The sequence below is a fragment of the Galleria mellonella genome, unplaced genomic scaffold (assembly GCF_026898425.1).
Source record: "Galleria mellonella isolate WM207_F2 unplaced genomic scaffold, CSIRO_AGI_GalMel_v1 utg40, whole genome shotgun sequence".
Classification (NCBI taxonomy): Eukaryota; Metazoa; Arthropoda; class Insecta; order Lepidoptera; family Pyralidae; genus Galleria; species Galleria mellonella.
Window position 1 is genome coordinate 784,279 of NW_026442094.1, and position 17,604 is coordinate 801,882.

Here is a 17,604-nt window from a genome sequence, read left to right on the forward strand (position 1 = left end):
TAAGGTATTAAACACAACCCAAATCCGCCATTAACCCTTACGTGCGAGTTATTTTGATATGAAATCTTAAAAATTATAAGCTATTACCATTGAGCTCGTACTGTCATATTTGAACATCCTAGAAAATACATTAATCATACACATTTCGCAAAAACTGAGTAATTACTCCGAGAGCTAATTGGAATATTATCTAAACCCGAAAAGGGACGAGTGCGCCGCTCGCCAGCCGCAGTATTAGGGTGTTAAACACAACCCAGATCCGCCATTAATCCTCGCGTGCGAGTAGTCTTTTTGCTCGCGCTAAGTTCACGCGATGCACAGATAAGTCCGCGCATTACTTGAGTGATACGTAAAATCGAATGAAAATATCAGGACAAAGCTTATTATAATCCTTACCAAGATTATAAATATGAAAATGATTTTTTTTTATTCTTAGCGCCTTTACGGTTCAACCAATCTTAATAAAAGATATCGTTTGGTAAACGTAGTATTTTCTCCCTTTGGTAAAAGGTAAGTGAAGAAAAGAACATATTCCAGTAAAACTATTTCTGATTAATACAGGCAATGGTTGATTTACAAATGCCTCTAAATTAGCTGTTTTGAGATAATGCTCTCATATATATATATATATATATATATATATATATATATATATATATATATATATATATATATATATATATATATATATATATATATATATTATGGACGATCTCAAAAAAAGTAATGAAGGCTATGTTTTATTTCGTTTGAGGGGCGAGCTAAAGAAATTGTGATGTCTACAAAAAACAGAACGTATGGTTACTTTTCACATTACACTAGCATTACACGCACTTCTATTGCAAACTTGGATACGACACGTCACGTTTGGTACGCCAATATCGCGTTCTTTATTTGAAATAATATTTATGCGCCATTTTGTGTGATAAAGCAATATTACGTGTGGGTATGTGTGTAGTAACGGCTTGTTATACTTTTTTTTTAATAAAAGATTTAATACATAATAGGGTGAAATGGAAATCATTACATATTTTTAAAGAAACGTTCTATCATTGAAACCGAACATTTTTTTCTACAGAAATTCTGGTCGACAGAGATAGAAAATAATCAGAGCTATCAATACATGCTAATACTAACTTGAGAGCTGAACGCGCCGTATTTGTATAAGTGGTTAAATTATTTTTATCGTAAATAACAGGATTGTCTTATGTGTGTTTTTATTTTAATTGTTAATCAATTTCTTGTTACACTCAATATATACATATAAATAACACAAAAATCTGCGAAGTTTCCCACCCTCAGCACAAGTGCTTATCTTTGGTTCATTCTAAAATTGTATACCAAATAATATTATAAAAATCATGCAAAAATGTAAGAACATACATTATGATATAATATAAATATACTTTAGGCTTCTCGGCTTCTGCTCACAATCTCACTAAGCCTTTTTATTTCGTAAGGTAAGCAGCTTACATAAAATATTAGATATTTCTTGAATATCAAATACGAGTGTTCCTTTATGACTAAATTATATTTTTAAATATAGTTCAACCAACTTCAAAAAAGGAGGTTCTCAATTTTTCTGTATGGCATGGAATATCTTTGCTAAATGCGAACCGAATTTGATGATTCATTTTTAATCAAAAGTGTAAGTCTTTGGTCTCATGGCACTTTTTTTAAGAGTCATTTTAATTTTTTAAATCACTTAAAACTCATTTACAGCGACATAAAACTACTTACTGTATTTGATTTTTAATTTATAGTTTTCTTTTTATTTATTTCCTAAAAAGTAAATATTGTTCGAACAGATGTACAGACTGACGCCTAGTCACGATATGAATAATTGTTTATTTTGCAACTTATTTGTATAAAGGGAGAATGTTTATTCAAAGCTACCAAAAACAGGGAGCGAGAATAATATTTTTCCAAGAACCCCTATATTTGCCCCTCAATATTGAAATTCTCATTTTGCTCTGTTGCCGTTTGAGATCGAAAGTTCGCAAAGTTCTCAATAAATGAATATTTATATTCCGTTGAACACCAATTACTCTCGATTCTGGAAACCTTAACGGCTACGTTGTACAAGTTAAAGCCGATTGCACTGATTGATTTATCTTTAAAGACTTTTTTAAATCAGAAAGCGTCTTAGAAACTTCAGAAAAGAAATACAACGTAAATTGCACTTACGTAAATCTTACTTATATAATAAAATTTTAACTAGACGATGTTAGTATATAGGAGATATTTAAGAAAAAATTGTATGAAGGTTTTTGTTTTCTGACTGTTTGTATGTTTGTTGCCCACACCTCTCTTGTTGTCCGTGAGTTTTTGAGTAAAAATTCCATCACTATTCGCCGGATTTGGCCCCGTGTGACTTCTTCTTGTTCCCAAAAACCAAAATCTACTACACCAAATTGGATGCCCTTTTAATAGCTGTGTTCTTAAAGAACTTAAAATATGATGTATGTTTTAATGCCATCTAAATGTGATTTACTTAATTGTTTTTCTACTTCTGAAACCACACGTGGATAGATAGATTGAGAAAGATCGTAAGAAGTTGCGTGCAAATAGCTGGTTTTAAATAAGGTATACAATACATATGTACTTAGAATATATTATAATGGAAATTGTTCAGATAAAATATTTCGAAATATTTCCTTCAATAAATATTAGTAATAAAATTTTATTAGCTAAAAATAAACAGTAATTTCAACGGTGACAATAATTTAAGTTAAAAATAATTATTAAATCGATTAATAATTAGTGAATATTACGTAAAAAATACAGTCAAATTAACAACCTTCTTTTTTAGAAATCATTAAAAATTAATATCAAATAATATTAAACTTAATGAAATTTCATGAAAATCGAAATCAACGTAAAAAAAACGGTAAACTCGATTCCAGGACCGGAAAAAAGCGCACAAAACCCCGAAAAATTAACGGTTGACGGCCGTAATTATAATTTCTCTCGCGCCCTTAACGAGTCGCTTAATTGGGGTCTTTGGACACCCGTGTCCGTTTCAAACGATTTCAGAGATCCCGCCTCGAGTATTGGGTTAAAATGGCTGTTAATCCAACTGGCGACATGCACTTAATTATATTCCGTTATTAGGTACCTCCTCGTGTGTCAGTCATTTGGGATCATTAGGGGATGCTGTTTTGTGTGGTTCTAGCTAATATTCCAATATTTTAAATTATTCAAACTTTGATTTTTATCACGCCTCGAAAATTGTGTTAAAATGAGTTAATCCAACTGGCGATATGCACTTAACTATATTCCGTTATTAGATACGGAACGCTGTTTTACGTAATTCTAGCCGATTTTTCAAAATTTTACACTAGCTGTATCCTGTTGTTCCGCTCACATGAATCAGTACATAAAGTATCCTATCTATGGTTAGGATTATCCTAACTTAGCACGTTAGGATATATCCTAGCCATATACTAAATTTCATTTAAACCGTTCAGTATTTTTTGCGTTTAATATTAATAAACATCTAGCCATCCATCCTTACAAACTTTAGCATTTATAGTTTTAATATATCTTCTGAACATTTTTTTTTATACCACTGAGGTGGCAAACAAGCATACTACTCACCTGATAGTAAACGGTTACCGTGGCCTTTGAACGCCTGCAATACCATGGGCATTACGCACGCGTTGCCGACCTTGAAAACACCTGTTTATCCCTTTTTTTAAAAACCCAAATTTATTATATATGTATTATAATTAATTACAACAATGGGGTTATTATATATTTTCCCATAATATATAAAATACTTGTAGATATAATATTATGCATTTTTTTAAGTTACAAGTTTAGTCCCAACACAAGCAAAACATAGAGGCAAGCTAATGCGAAAATATTCAATTTAACTCGTACACCTGCCTATAAACTTCTTACTTTGTTCAATGAACATCGACTAGTTAACGTTTAGTAGGAAATAAAATGCAAATTTTCCATTTCTAAATTAACTGTTGGCTCCAACAATTTAGTAGACACTAAAACTTTATTACTACTTCGTGGAAGCCGCGGTATTCTTTCATTTTTGATTTTTACATTACTTTGTATTTTTTATCTTAACACTAATTAATTATTTTTTAATACAAAAAGCTTTAACCCTCTGAAATTCGGTGACGTGACAGAAAAAAATGCCGACCACAAGTTGAGATAGGTTGCGTGATGTCTACTGTACATGAGTGCATGATAAAAATTACGTAATACGTCAAGCTTGACGCATTGTGTGGGCGGCAGGGGCCGGTAGCTCACTGATTAATGACGGCACGGATAAAAACCGCGGGGAGCACCGCGGGACCCCAAAATTTCGCCCCCGTATTTATTGCTTATCCATTTTATTACGATCAACCTTTTCCGTGTTTACTGCTTAAGCGCAGACCGAGGAACGAATAGAACCGAATAGAAATTTCAAATTCAGAACGTGAAATTTTTTGAGTTCTAAATTCATATTTCGAAATCGCCGGGTTGGCAAAGTGCATTGGCGCTAGTGGCATTGAAGGGCTCACAACGCATACGAATTTTAAAACGCATTCAGCAGAAGCAAATCTGGGAAGTTTTCTAGAATGGCACGACGTGGTTTTGCGGAGTTTGCTTCACGCCTCGTCTGCCATTATAGATCTACGTGCTTGTACTCCTATATCGGATTAGTAGCTTCCACTTAAATGCCGATATTGAATCGAGATGCGAGCGCGATTTTAAAAATCCAAGTGAACTGCAATGTAAGTACGTACGCGATTTTAACACTAAAACGGTTCTTTTCATCAATGTATGTTCTGCATGTTATTTAATTGGAAAATCTGCAGTTTTAAAAAAAAGAAGTATATATTCATGAATTAAGCAACGAATTATAAAAAAAATATATATAAAAATGATTTTTTTAATTGATTTCAAAAGAAGAAGGTTCCCAATTCGTTCGTATTTTTTTATGTTACCTCATAACTGCGTTAGCTGTAAACCGATTTCAAAACATCTTTTTATATCTGAATCAAAATGGGTTTAGTAATTTAGTTTTAAATCAAAATAATAAGTTTTGCCAGAATTGAAGTCAGTTTTTTGTGGAACATATATTTAAATTCGATAATATATTATGTTGACATTTTATATATTAAGTTTTTAATCGAATTATATAAAAGTAAAAATACGTTTATTATGATTTATAGGCGAAAAATTAAAAATTGTTTTTGTTGAGAAATACAAATTTAAATTATCGTCAGTTTACAATATTTGTAACTCTAGATCTTATAAAACTCTTATTAGTGTTATCTGCAATAGAGGCCCTAAAGAGGCTACCCTCTTGATGACAAGAGGGTGGGTGCCAAGGGTTCCCCTCCTCCTGTAATCACATACATACAACTCTTGTTCGGTTTTATTCGATTCTTTTAATATTAAAAGCTTGATATAGTAGCGTTATGAATTATTTATTTCAGGTATATACCCATAGTTTACAATTATTGCGATTATATATATACACTACTATTATAAAGAAGAAAAATTTGTATATTTATTTGTAATGGATAAACTTAAAAACTACTTAACCGATTTTAATAATTCTTTGACCTACATAGAAAGCTTTATAATCACCGAGTAAGATATAATATTTTCAAAAATTCTACTTAACTGTGAGAAGTCAGACCGGATCACTAGTCTCATATAAAATGGAAAGCACTTAATTAGTTAAACTATAATTCCAAAATTTTCAATAGATCAAAATAGTAAATCACTTACTCGGAATCATGTATTTAAGAGCGAATTGAACAAACAGAATTTGGTTTGGCTAGAAAAAAAAAAGATATTATTATCATAGTAAAATTAATTTGACTCCAACATAAGATTAAACACGATTGCAAAAATAATTATAAAAATCAGATTTGAATTACTGTATATATCGCATATCATATAAAAAAAATACAGGCAAATTCAGAACTTCCTTCTTTTGGTAGGCGCTTAAAAACTATAAATAAGGAAACGGTCTTAGTGTCGACACGCATCTATTATTGTGTAGATGTAACGCTGCAAAAGTGTAATGCACGCACCCTCGCACCCAATAATCAAGGAAATACATAACAATACAGTAACTACATAAATAGGTAGCTTAATATTCACTATTTGATTAGGACTAGGGGGCCACCCTCATTGGGGATCCAAATGCATTTTGTAAATGGGATTTACGTTGGCGTTTTAAATGAAATATGTTCGTTTTATGGTCGTTAGGAATTTAATATAGAAACCGTTGTATCAAATATTTCAAAATAGATCTGACGTATTTGGCAAGTTGGTTGAATAATAACAATGTGGGTATTCCCCAATGGATAAACGAGTTTGATTTCCAAATCGATATTAATAGATATACTGCCGATATACCAAATATTTTCCAAACAAATAAGGGTTTTTCTATTTAATTTTTGCCACTAATATTTCAAACAAAGCTTTGAAAACCACGGGAACTCTTGAAAGCCTTACACCAGAGCTTCTGACCAGTATGGTAATATCGTTGACTATATTTTAGATAAAAAATCATAATAATAAAATAATATATAATAATTTAAGTAATTTAAAAAAAAAGAGGTTGAATCGTGAATACTTTTGTACTGACGGAGCCATGACCTCAACGATATTATAACAAAATGAGAGTAAAGTCGTCAAGTAGTACCAAAACAAAAACGTGTTAAACAATAAACGAACCTATCAACATTATTTAACAGTCATCATGAGATTTGATACAATTTAGGACGGAAAAATGACGCGACCAACCTTGCTTCTGAGTAAAAATCTAGATTTCAATAAAAGCATCTTACCGCCATGAATATTAAACATTTTCACGAAACGCAGCATAAGGAAACAGTACATTTATAAAATACAAAACATTTGCACACATTCGTTCCACTGCATTATTGTTACAACCGTATTAAATGTCAGAAGTGTCCAACAATTGGCAATTAATAAGCACGTTTGACGAAACATCCCCTGATACAAGGGTCGCTGTTGCTAGCTAATGGCGTGAATCAGAAGCGTGACGTCGTTGAGGACCATATGTGCCGATTCTGTAGCCCCCGGCGGTTTAGAGGACCATCGTCGAACCCCATTAGGAAACGTGATTTAGGTGATGTAATTAAAGTTCTTATTTTTATTTTGTTACATGTTACTGGTTATATCTTAGGAATATATCGTATCTCGTATTATCTTCAGGAATATATTAGGTGTCACAGTATCATTATCATTTCAGCCGTTAAATGACCACTGCTAAACATAAGGCCTTTCCCATAAGGGGAGTTTTGCCAAAAATTGTCAAGCTTGGCAGGCAGATTGGCAACCGCAGCTAGACTTTTAGAGATGTTACAAGAGAGACGCTGCTGCACATCCCTCTACCATTAAGTTCCTTTAGTCTCCTCTTACGACACCCACAAGAAAAAAAGGGATCGACTATTCTATGTTGGGCCTACACGGACACACCATACTCTTTTTCACAGTATATTCTGTGATATTACCACTTCCCATCAGGTGGAGTGCCAGTTTGTTTGCCATTTTTAGTTCTATAAAAAAATTGGGTTGATCTTTAAGCGTCGAGCGCTTAAACAAACACAAATTTGAACATAGCCGCGTTTCGGTTCGTTTGCCAACGTACTTTTTTTTAAACCTTTCTAATGTTTTTAGTTGCAGACGGCTTTTGAAATTTCACTAAACGCGTGCAGGGGCTAAGGGCACTCCAAACCTGCGGACTTCGTGTTGGTCAAAAAATAGATTTTTTTTATACTCAATTCTGCATTCTAATCAATCAATCATTTATTTGCTGAATAATAGGTACATAAATATGACATGGTGGTAAAATACAATGTCTATTATCAACCTTATAGGCATAGAAAATATTATTAAGTTTAAACAAAAACTTTTTCTCAAAACATGAAGGGGCACCAACAAATCGGAAATTCATCCTGTATTATTATTATTTAAAAAAATCTGCCACAGAATTATATATTTTCAATAACAAAAAGCCTTTTCTTAAATAAATGGATGTCACGAAACAACCAGAAATATTTGGAGCCATACAAAAAACATTTTTATTCAATAACGTAGTCTTAGACTTTGCAAAGTTTAGCTTATTCTGACTGATGTTTTGTATAACTTTTTATACTGTTTTACAAATATTAATGTCTCATAAACGTATAAGGATCTAAATTCAAATACATTAAATTTTATATATCTATGAAATAAAATACTGTACATCGATGTGCTTATACGTTTTAAAAACAAGAATAATAAAAAATTGTTTAAACAGTTAATATTAACTCTGTAACGTTTTAAGCCACAGCAAAATCCTTACTTACATTTAGAGAAGTCTAAAATCTACGCGATAAAAATCCATTCGAACATTTTAAAAACAAGTAAACAACTCAATACAGACTACAAACATCTCACAGTACCGTCACGATAAACAGATAATACGATTCCCTCAGGTATTCTCGGAATAAAAAGAGACGATAACGTTAATATATCGGGGATGACTACTGTGGCCATATGAATTTAAATAAAACGGACTTTCTTTAAACCGTCCCGTCTCGTTAAAACCACAGATAGGAATTCTGCTATGGTAGCAGAAAAGTAGAATAAGGAATAAAAAGGAAAGATATGCCGTGAAACTATTTGACATTTGAACTAAATCGGTTGAGCACTGAAATTCCCTTGCGTTTAATTAAAGGTTGAGAAAAAATGTTCACAAACGATTACTTGGCGTTCGCATACTGTTAGGAAGTTACGATTTTTACCAGGTCTAATCTCGTGCTTTTTTCAACTAGATTCAGATAAAGTTTGTTTGGGTAAGTTAAATCTGTCATTCCACCAAAAATGTCCTTGAGAGAAAGAAAAGAAAGTATGTAGAAAAGTAGTATGTTTGCTTCTCGGTCACATTTGTGTTTCTGAAGGCAATATCTCATGATGAAATCAGCTGTTAACTTAATTAAGATATAACTTACCCGTGTACCAAATTTTATTCAAACCCGCTTAGTAGTTTATGCGTGAAAGAGAAGCAAACATCTAGCCATCGTTCCAACGGTTGCATTTATAATATTAATAGGATTAATAGAGTTGCACTTGTAAAGAAAGATGTACAGCCAACTTTTAGATCTTATACTGGCTATGATTGAATGTTGGAATATAGTGAAATTATAAGTATCTAGGCATAATACCTAAGTCCTCAGCATTCACAAAACATGAAGCTTCCAAAGGCATTACAGTACATTCTGTGATATTCATGATACTGTTTATGTATTAAGCATTGCTGATATTAGTACAGCTTCGATATCTATATTATTTGATTAATCTAGACATTAATAGCGGTAATTAAAAAAAAAAGGTCACCCATTTTGATGTCGCCCATAACAGTAGGATGTACATTCATTTCGATAGGGTTCCTCATTTGGATATTATATATTGATAATTAATATATATTATATTGACGCCAATATATAGATATACTATCACGATGAGAATCATGTATACCGATCAGAATCATGTATACCGTCAACTTGTTTTTTTTTCTATGTGACATAAATAGTCAACAAACGACGACTGAGTACAGTACATAATACATACGTAACATACTGCTGCTTTAACTGTTATGGAAATCAGTTACTAGTAAGTTATATGATCTTTTGTGTTATTTTTGCAATCTTCGGTAAAAATTGTTCTATCCGCAAAATTTTTGACAAATGAATTTCTTGGAGATATGTGGAATGTTTTTGGACAGTTTTGGTAATTGTAAAGTATATAAAAGTAGCGAAATAAAGAATGGAATAAGATAAGCAAAGGATAAGATAAGCTAATAGTAGAATGACTTTTTTCGTCGTTCATTTTGTAGCGCATGGTGAGACGTAATGAAAAAGGATACAACTTTGTGAGATAGGGTAAAAGTCCTGAAAATGGAAATGGCATGGATTTGGAGAAAAAATATTTGACGTTTGGGTAAAAATAAAAATTCACATCTAGGAACCTTGTTGAAAAGTAACAACATGTATAGGTACGTAATATCTTATTACTTTTATTATATTTACTTGCTTGTTTGCTCCGTCAGTCTACAGTTATAATTTCGGATATCTATTATGGCTTGCCGTTTCCAAAGCTTCACCTGCACGAATCTATTATCTATCATTTCCGTGAGAATTTGTTTGTAGACTTCCACGATTGAAAAGGTGTTCAAGTTTTCAAATTTCTAATATTATCAATTTAGACAGTGCGTGGATTGTTCAATTAGTCAGTCTTCTAAATTAATAATTATAATTAGGAAATATTTTTTTATTTTAATGAATAGATTCAAAAACTATTTAACAGAATTGAATAATTTTATATATCACCTACAGAAATAATGTAGCCATTATCAGCGAATATGTACTGTATTTTATTAAAAAAATTGTGCTAAGTCGAGCCGAATTTCCATTTATATATAAATAAATAGTAAACAATTTTCTATTAACGATCAATACTCAGTTACTACAGAAGGGTGATATTCTCCTAACAAATAATCAAATTCCCCTAAAAATATCCTGCCAATATATACAAAATTGGCCACTCCAGCGTCCCTAATTCGGGCGTGAATCCCGCCCAAGGGGACTCTACAATGAACTGATATCAAATTGGCAACATTCAGGCGTAATTGCATTTTATTACAAATATGCCCGAGGCTGCAAATGAAGTTCAATGCAGATCTATACAAATTAATGCGTGTTAAGCATTGCCTGCGGAAGGAAGGCTGGCGCTGGAAGGGTGCTTTTGGTCTTTGTCAGTAAGGTGATGAAATTACAGATTACATTTTCAATAGGATTACATTTTGAACGGCGCTGTTTTTCGCCCGAGGACATTTCGCATTAGGTAAGCTTTTCGATTGTCTGTATTTGACATGTATGTATTTATTGTTATTTATTTACTTCAACTTCAATGTACATATATATATTCATACATTATATATATATATATTCATACATTATATATGCAAATGTATATATTCATACATTATAAAGTTTATTATACTTCATGGCTTCATTTGAGCAGGAAACGATAGATGCTTTTTATATTAAATTCTAATTTTTTTCTGTTCTTGTTTTAGTTACCTAATATGTTAGAGTTTGTTCATTTAAGTTACTGTGTGAGTGAGTCGCACGATTCTATGAAAAAATATTTCTTATATATATGGTGGACTGAACACCTAACAGCGTCATCTACCAGTCAACAATGAGGCAGAAAATTAAGCATAAAGTTATATGTATGTATTATTCTTTTTGTATACACCAGTAGTTGAATAGCTGGATTAAATTCAATGTCCTTTTTCGAACTGATAGCTTAGATCACATTATAAAGAGTTTTTTTCTATATAAGAAAAAAACATTGTTCTCCTTTATTCTGTAATCGGACAGCAGAATAAAGAACGATATATATATATATATATATATATATATATATGAAGAGAGGGTAACAATTCTATTACAAGCAATATATCCTGACTAAGTCCACCTTTATGCGGATCGTCTAAGAAATTTAATGAACAGATCCTAATGAACTCATCCCAAAGGACTGTCTCACTGCTACCCTAATAACATAAACTAGCAGCGCAGGCGATGTTACCATACTATTTTACCAATCCTTCAAACAAAACATTAAAACATACGCTTGTGCGCACAAAAAAATCATATAATTGAGAATCTCTTTTGAAGTGGCATAAAAATAATCCGATGGACAAAAACTTGATAATACAAAGACAAACAATCAGAAACTCCATTTATAGATTGAAACCATCTTTTTTAAGACGTTTTAAAAATAAAACGTGTAATACCAGACTGCGAATTGTCTCTTAAATCTTCTAATAAACGCCAACGCCTTAGTTTACCTGTAAAAGAAAGAAATAGGTATTAAAATCAACACCTCAACAGTTTATTTACCTCTACAAAGTAATGCAGTAACAAAACACAAGTCCAACCTAATTACCCAAAATATTATCTAGTTCTAAGAAGTAATTAGTCGATCGACAAAAAGTTGAACATTTTGAAAAGGGTTTGAAATTTTTTAATGCAATCTCTTCACTGAATGTATTAAAAAGCATGCTTTATATATTCTAGGAACTATTTGACATTTCGATGTTACAGGATTTAAATAAAAAATGTTGTAACAAAACACAAGACAAACATAATTATTAAAAATTCATCCGTCAACACAGAATCTACTGTTGTGACGAGACCATCATATACTCTAGTAACAACTGGTAACATGTTTGTCTACACAATGTGTATCCAGCTTTCTTCAACCATATATGTGTGGACGGCCTTAATTCCATAATTCCCCAAAGTTCGTTGACCCGCAAACGAAAAACAGACACGCACCATTACATCTAAAACATCAAAGTAGATACATAAACGATCAACATTTAAATCTTTAGATTTAAGATTAAAAATATAAATCCACCCGAATTTAGTTCCCGTAAACATTAAGCGAATATTCGCATTTGCCGATTTAGCTGCAGGTAATGAGTTTTCTTGTGTTAACTTGTCTTATATTATACTTTTCATTCTTTATAAGGAATTATTCTCTTCCTGACTTGTGATTTATGAGCGCACGTGGACTTTCCTTGTGGTTACATATCCATACACAGTATAATAGTGTGCATAATCTTCTGAAAGAACTTGTACTACTTACAATGTAATGTTGGTACTATATATATTATAATAATAATAGCATTTACCCGCGACTTCGTCTGCGTAATTGGAATATGTCAATGGAACATCACAAATACGAATAGTTGCTTATATTTTTCTCCATTCTAATTATAGAAATTTATTATACACATTAGTGTATAATAAATTTCATGACAATTGGCTGAAACAAACAAACTCACTTTATATATAGCTTTTACCCGTGACTTCTTTCTCTTGACCGAGACAAAAAAGATAAGTTGTATCCTTCTCTATCCTAAATAGTATATGTATACCAAATTTCATAGTAATTAGATAAGTCGTTAAGACATACTTACTTAAAACGTACTGTCATGTTTATAATATTAGTAAGGATATATAGAAGTAAGGATTACATAGATCTGATGGTGGATGATTCACAAGTTCACGCGCACTCGTCGAAATCCACGAATAGCACCGATGTTATGATTACTACACGCATGAGACAGAACGAGACAGCAACATCCGACATCTTTCTAGTTTATTTATACTAACGATTATACAATTAGATAAAACAAAATTATTAATCTATACTATTAATAAGCTTAATAAATTGCATTAAGGAATTAACAAAGATATCATGGTTAATACCATTATCAGTAATAGGGTCTAAAAGCACCATTATTAACAACATACTCTGTGAGGTCGACCTCCACACGAAATCTCCTTTTGGAAACCATTGTAGTTAATTTTTGTGGGATTTGCCACAATGGGCTAAATGATCTGCTTTTATTCTCACCTTCAGTCAGCGTATAGCGATCGTACAGGCAAGGCTACCATTCCATTCTCACCCATTAAAAAATAATTTGATACTGGACATTATACAACTTGGGTAATAGAAACAAATAAAAAGGAATATACTATGACCATTACAGTCACGACATGCTAGTTTTCTTGTACATTTTATCGCCCTATTCAGAAAACAGTCTCAAGCCGAGAACAGGCCAGACACATGACAGTTTCACTTGGCACAAACATAGTCCGGTAGAGGGATGTGAAAAATAACCGTTAGAATTTCATATTTTCACACCTTTAAAATCTTTTTGAAGTCATCGGCCCTGTCTGCCCACGTCCGATTCGGTGGTTGATGACCTTATTCTCGCCAAGAAAGCACGTACTAGTTTTAAAAGAATAAATATGAATGGGTAGGAGTGAAACGACAAGTGTACAGTTTTCTATGGGAATGCTGCAATACTGTCAATATGTATGCCCCTTCTTCCTTTCAGACCTCGCGTAGTTTGGGAGGATTGTCACAAATTCATTTACATTTAACATTTTTTTTTTATGTAGGACTGAGCGAATGGCAAGTTGACACTGCAATGTCTTATTTGCAAACCCTGATTGATTTAGCTCTTAAAAAGAAAACGGCCTTCAGTGCGCCGATGTATTATTAAAACGACGGAAGTGTCGGTCCTACCTGGATATTTATTTGTACACAACTCTGCCCATTTATATAGTGATTCATCTGAGCTGCATACAAACAATAATTTTGAAGTGAATCAGTATAACACACGACTCGAATTTCGAATGCCACATCCATTGCTACATAGGTGTGCAAACTAGAACGCATGACTAGCTCGCAACAATAGATCATTCTCTTTATATTTGAAATTGTTCCAAATTCGAAATTTCGAATACTTCGCGAATATTACAAAATTGCGAAGACAGTTATATTGCTGTGGATCTTCACAGTGCAAATTGTAGGTCAGTTTGTTCAATTTTCTATGTAAAAAAATTTTTGAATAGTGAACACAATGTGTTACAATTTTAAATAATGCGACATATTTATGAAATCTTGACAATCTTTGGTCAACGACAAATTACAAATGAAATCCAACGAAAACAAGTAAATTGTTAATCTAGTATAATATAATATCCTTGCATATAGTACTTAATCTCTGGAATAAATATACACATATATGTATTTTATATGAACTTTGAAAATATTTCACTTGATATTCAATTCTAAGTACAGATTAAATAGGTTACTTTCCTTTTTAGTGTAATGAGTATGCGTATCAATTAAAACTAAAAAACGGAAAAATCGTAAATATCTCAATCAGCATCTTTAGCAATAGAAACGGGTCAGTTTGTTTTCCAAATTGAGTCAATTAACGTATATATTTACACTTGCGAAACATGTTTAAACAAAGTTTTTAGCACTTCCGCCCAATTCGATTACAGATCGCATAGTCGAACGGAATAACCACCTAGATGATTATTTAGAGGTGACAGAAAACTTAATATTTATTTATTAGACTGTCAACTTTCATAAAATTTTCACGTTATATTGTTACATAAATCCAGTTTGTAAATGGAATTCCGAGTATAAATAGAGATTATTTATACAGTTATTGAAGTAAGTTTTTTTTTTCATTTGAAATTACAATTCTTACAACTGTAATATTGAATTAGGTAGTCAGAGACATTGGTCAATAGTTACTGTTGTGATAAACGTAATAGCTACTCGACATCCCATATTTCGTTTTTATCTGAATCCAAGATGGTAAGCATGAGACCTACCGCCGTTACTCGTAATAAATTGGTTTATCTGTATTTTCCATCATTAGAAAGTTATTCGGAAAATGAGTCAAAGTTTTTGGTGTCCGCTAGATTTGAACCCGCGATCTTCGTGATCTAATAAATTATATCACTAGGCTAGGATGCGACGGAAATTTGTAGCTATTGATTGCTTTTGTTACTAACGGCTATGAAATAAATTTTATGACAAACCATACTTGTAATATCTGATTAATAATTACACAGCCTGATGATAGATAATTTGTTGACTTATTTTACATGGATTACCATATGAGTAGCTATTACCTGTGAATAATGCTTGACTACTGTACAAACGCGTATTAAATACACACGTTTTAAATACTTCGATAATTATTATCGATACATAAGTAATTGCTAATGTTCAGGTATTTATTGACTTAAACGTCCTTGTATCATAACCGTTTAAACAGCTCTATTGTCTCAGTATTATAGAAAATTATACCTCTCCATTTACAAAATGCATTTACATAATATATACTCGTATAAAACATCCTCAAAGGCCTAACTCGCCTGTCAAGCGCGGCAGCTACTGGTAAAACTTCCCTTATGGGGAAGGCTTATACCCAGCAGTGGACAGTTAACTTAAAGTCAATATAAGCATTGGATGTCATTAATCAACGGTGCATTTCCCTATAGTAGAATTTAATTAATTTGTAACACCTATGTCATTTTCTTATTACCTAATAACTGTTGTTATTGATTTCAGTCACTGATATAATTAAAAATGATTATTGAAATTCTTTCAGAACTTTTTAGAATATTAGTGTAAGAGTAACTCTAACCGTTACAACTCGGTGGAAACAGCTAGATTTCACATATCACTGAGTGTTTACTATGAGTCTAATTTATTTTATGAATCATTTAAATTACCATGCTATTAACCTGCTGTTAGGAAAATAAGTGTAGGTGGTAAATCTAGTACAAAAAATAGTCAAAATTTCTTCGGTAAAACAGTACATAGTACTCTGGAAAAACAAACAGCAACATTAACAATAACAAAACACAGCGATGAGTAACAAAATCTTTCATAGACACGTTAGATAGAAAAAACAAAATCTTGGTAACAGAATTTACATTTTGTTTTGCAACAAGCAGAATTTTGTTCCGCAAAGAAAAATGGTGACTTCAATCGCCATAAACATAATATGAGACCAATAATTTTATTGGCTTTATATTAATTTTGTAGCGACAAACGCTATCGATTGTGAAAATACTTTTGGAATACTTAAAAACAATTCGTCACTACGCATTTACAAACTGCAAAGTAACGTATACAAGACGAAGGGAAATTTCCAAGTAAATTGCGAAAGTATTGGAAATCTGGAAATCAAGGAGGCATTCTCCAGTTTACGACTCCGTGTAGGTTTCGGTAAATGCGTCGAATCATCGGCCGTCATGCTAGCTTACATCGTAATGCTGCGACCTCACCAACGACGAAGACATTCGCGCATCATTTTTAGCTTTGAAATGCATGATCATATACGCTTGATTTATGGCCTTGTGATGTTTTTCAATAATAGTTTAAATGCATGGTAATAGATTAGTAATCCCGCCTGCGATATCTGTATATGCTGATGCGGCATCAGCAATGATAGGTGAGGATTAAATCAAATATGTCGATACATTCTGACAAATTTACCACCAGACGAGGCTGCGTAGAGGTAGACCAAGTTATATATATTGCTAGCAATTGGGTTATTATTCCCTATTACTAACAACTTCTCCCCTAAGTTATGACGAAGTAAAAATACAATGTGTCATCACTCCTTTGTATAATAATTCTTAAGTAATAGAAGAAAAACTTTTAACAGCACAGTATCAAGTCACATAACTAGTATAATAATAATAGGATAACAATATCTGATATTGATGTGAAACCCGTGTCTATGTTCTGTTTCGATGCACTATAACGACAAAAATGCACTAAGATCATATAATAAAAATATGTATTTTGTCACGCTATACATGGATATAGCAATATGGCTCTGCATATATATATATATATATATATATATATATATATATATATATATATATATATATATATATATATATATATATTATCATAATCCTTTTATACTTGAAAGTTTACCTACACTAGAGCGTAGTGTTTTCAACTTTTTCAACTTCATCTCAAATCTATATAACAATTTAGCCGCATATATCAACAGTTCCAGACACGAATATTCGCGTTTAGTGAGGACGTAGCATAAGAATGGTATTTACTAAGTACGCAATGGAAATGATTTTGAAGATAAGATTCAAGAATTATTTAGTAACAGAGTTGAAGTAAAATCAATAAGTGCGCATTCGC

At 32.1% G+C, this 17,604-nt stretch overlaps 1 protein-coding gene across 2 annotated transcripts in view; it reads right to left on the reverse strand.

Moving 5' to 3' along the window:
• LOC113520220 (DE-cadherin) overlaps positions 1–17,604 on the reverse strand; it is a 311,477-nt gene that overhangs the window by 130,414 nt on the left and 163,459 nt on the right. Inside the window, exon 1 of one of the 2 annotated variants that reach the window (XM_052898053.1) lies at positions 11,837–11,884. The exons of the other annotated variant lie outside the window; for it this stretch is intronic. The gene's annotated coding sequence lies outside the window, so the exon portion shown is untranslated. Of the gene's footprint in view, positions 1–11,836; positions 11,885–17,604 lie in introns of those variants that run through there. 2 annotated transcript variants of the gene reach the window in all.